Genomic DNA, 3,246 nt, shown 5'->3' with positions numbered 1-3,246 from the left:
CCCCCCTCCCAATATTTCCGAGAAAAAAATTGACATTTGAAAATTCATTATATTGTTCGACCAGTTGGTACTCTTAATCCCGTAATCTCCCCCCATCCCCCTATATTTTTAAGAAGTGGCCGCCCCTGGTCACAGGTTTATATACTGGACTGCGGATGATAATGTTAAAAGATTATGTAAATTAGGAGTAATTAATTGTTACAGTAGAATGTATAAGATTACGAAACTATAACTCGATGTCATTTTAAAACATGAAAATGATCGAAAAGGAAATTCCGCGCTTTGACATTATTTTATATTGTGAAAATTACTGTCAAGGTACACATTTTTTATTCTTATTGTTACTCAAAATATAACAAGAAGTAATGATACTTTTTAATAATGAATTTCAAAAATAAATGATGAGCTTTATAATGCACAATGATTTACTGTTATCTGGTTTTTAATGACATATTTTCTTAAAACCTGTTTCTCTCCATAAATTGTTCTTTTTCGATAGTGGTTACATTTTCATATAAGCACTTGTAATAATTGCCGTATATGTGTTCTAATAATAAGTTCTTATATATTAACCAACATAATAAGTTTCTACAAGCATGTATAATTAGTTCTTCGACCTGTTGACTGTGATGCAATAAACTTTTGCTTACAATGTGTGTTTTCGGTCTTGGGACGAAGGTATTGCACAGCAGAGTAATAGCAACTACCTATTTACACAGACAGACTATCTAGATATTTACTAGTTAATATCCTGTGGGACAGAAATCTAGATATTGAAGTAGGGCATCCGTAGATATTAAAAAGACGATTTTAACTCACAATATACAACATATTAAAGGGCAGAATCTAAGATATTCAAGAAATATTTTTTATTTGTCCAAAAAACCTGTAAAGCATACCATTTTCTATTAAATGCAAAATCCAAAAACAATTATTCCATTTTCCACCAAAACGTATAACGCACTATATATCCGTAAACCCACAACACACGTATACTCTAGCAGAGTGATGCAATAAAATGATTTTAAATGTTCTTGCCTTTGGAGAATGTTCGCAAATATTCGGTAATGTTTCATAATATTCCGAATCTTCTAAATTATCCTTGAATGTTTTAGAATGCTCCAGAATATTCTAAGGGGTCGTGAACATAATACGTCACACAGTTTAGGGGAGTGGGGGGTCCCGAAAATGATGACAAGGTGCGACATGTGTGGGGGGGGGGGGTCTGACCTCTACGTTACGTCTCACATTTGTTTCTGCTTGGTAAATTTTTCTACCATTTATCGAGATTCTTTTTAATTGCGCGGATACACATTTTTTGTGAGCTGTCAGCGCTGCTTTTCCTATGGAATGACAAATCATAACTGAGAACTATTGAAATTGGCTTACTATTTAAAATCACCAAAGGATCCTATAGAACCAAAATATAATGTCCCGCGAGAAAAAAGTTCGCATGATTCAATCATTGAAAAGACACTTGGAAATATCTGGCTAAAGCATGGGTCACGGCTGAATGGTAGCATGGCGCAAGCCTTACTCGTGTCCATTTCCCATGCTTAGGGCATGCTGAACACTAATGAATATTCTCAAGAATATTTAAGTTTCACAGAAAATTAGCCTGCATTGAAAATGGAAATTTTATGTTTGCCAATAGCCGACACGTTTCTAAATGGTAAGTTCACTACCCGGGTGCACCGGGTCGCGCACCAGGTAGTTTGGCACGTATTCTATCAGAACTTTTCAAAATTTAAATTTTTTGTATAATGAAAACAATTCCAAATAGTGAGTCGACCCAGGTTTACCAGCCGGGCCCTAGACAGTTTAGCACGTATTATACCAGAACTTTTTCAAAATTTAAATTGCTCCAACAGCCGAAATTACTAAAAATTGTGAGTCGACGACCCGGGTGCACCAGGTCGCGCCCCAGGTAGCTTAGCACGTATTCTACAAGAACTTTTTCAAAATTTAGATTGTCCCAACGGCCAAAATTACGAAAAATTGTGCGTCGACGACCCGAAAGAACCGGGCTGTGCACCAGATAGCTTAGCATATATTCTACAAGAACTTTTTCAAAATTTAGATTGTTCCAACAGGCAACATTACTAAAAATAGTAAATCGATGATCAGGGGGTACCGGGTCGAGAACCAGGTAGTTTAATACGTATTCTACGAGCACTTTAAACAAAGTTCAAATGTTGTGGATAATAAAAACAATTCCAAATGGTGATTAGACGACCCGGGTGCACCAAGTTGTGCCCCAGGTAGTTTATCACGTATTCTACAAGAACTTTTTTAAAGTTTAGATTTTCCCAACAGCCGAAATAACTACTAATGGTGAATCGACGATCCAAGTGAAACAGTTCACGCACCAGGTAGCTTAGCACGTATTCTACAAAAAAATTTTCCGAATTTAGATTTTTGCAACTCACAATTTGAAGTTGTTATTGTTATTCACAATATTTGAATTTTAACCAATTTCCTGTAGAATTCGTGTTGAACTAACTATTGCTCGATCCAGTGCTCCCGGATCGCCGACTGACAGTTTTTAGTTATTTTGGCTTTTGGAACAATTTAAATTTTGAAAAAGTTCTTGTAGAATACGTGCTAAACTACCTGGGGCTCGACCCAGTGCACCGGGATCGTCGACTCGCATATTTTAGTAATTTTGGCTGTTGAAACAATCTAAATTTTGAATAAGTTTTTGTAGAATAGGTGCTAAGCTACTTCATGCGCGACCCGGTTCATCCGGATCGTCAACTCACTAATGGTAGTTATTTGGGCAATTGGCACAATTTAAGTTCTTAAAAAGTTGTCGAAGAATACGTGCTGAACCACCTGGTGTACGACCCGGTTCACCCGGGTAGAAAACTTACCATTTAGAAACGTGTCGGCCATTGGCAAACCTAAGATTTTCATTTTTAATCCAGGCTAATTTTCTGTGACACTTACATGTTCTCAAGAATATTTATTTGTATTAGGCGTATCCTAAGCATGGGGAACGGACACGAGCAAGTCTTGCGCCATGCTATCATTCAGCCGTGACCCATGCTTTGGCCAGATATTTCCAAGTGTCTTTCCATGCTTGACCCATGCAAACTTTTTTCACGCGGGGTAAAAGATCTTATAACTTATCTATGTTACTCTAAATTAAATAAAAGTTCTTGAAAGATTATCTACAATAATAATAATTAGCGTATTTATCACTGGATCTTGTATGCATTAACAAAAAAAATTTTATAAAAATAA

This window comes from Belonocnema kinseyi, chromosome 9, assembly GCF_010883055.1.
Source record: "Belonocnema kinseyi isolate 2016_QV_RU_SX_M_011 chromosome 9, B_treatae_v1, whole genome shotgun sequence".
Classification (NCBI taxonomy): Eukaryota; Metazoa; Arthropoda; class Insecta; order Hymenoptera; family Cynipidae; genus Belonocnema; species Belonocnema kinseyi.
This window is presented reverse-complemented; position numbering follows the sequence as displayed.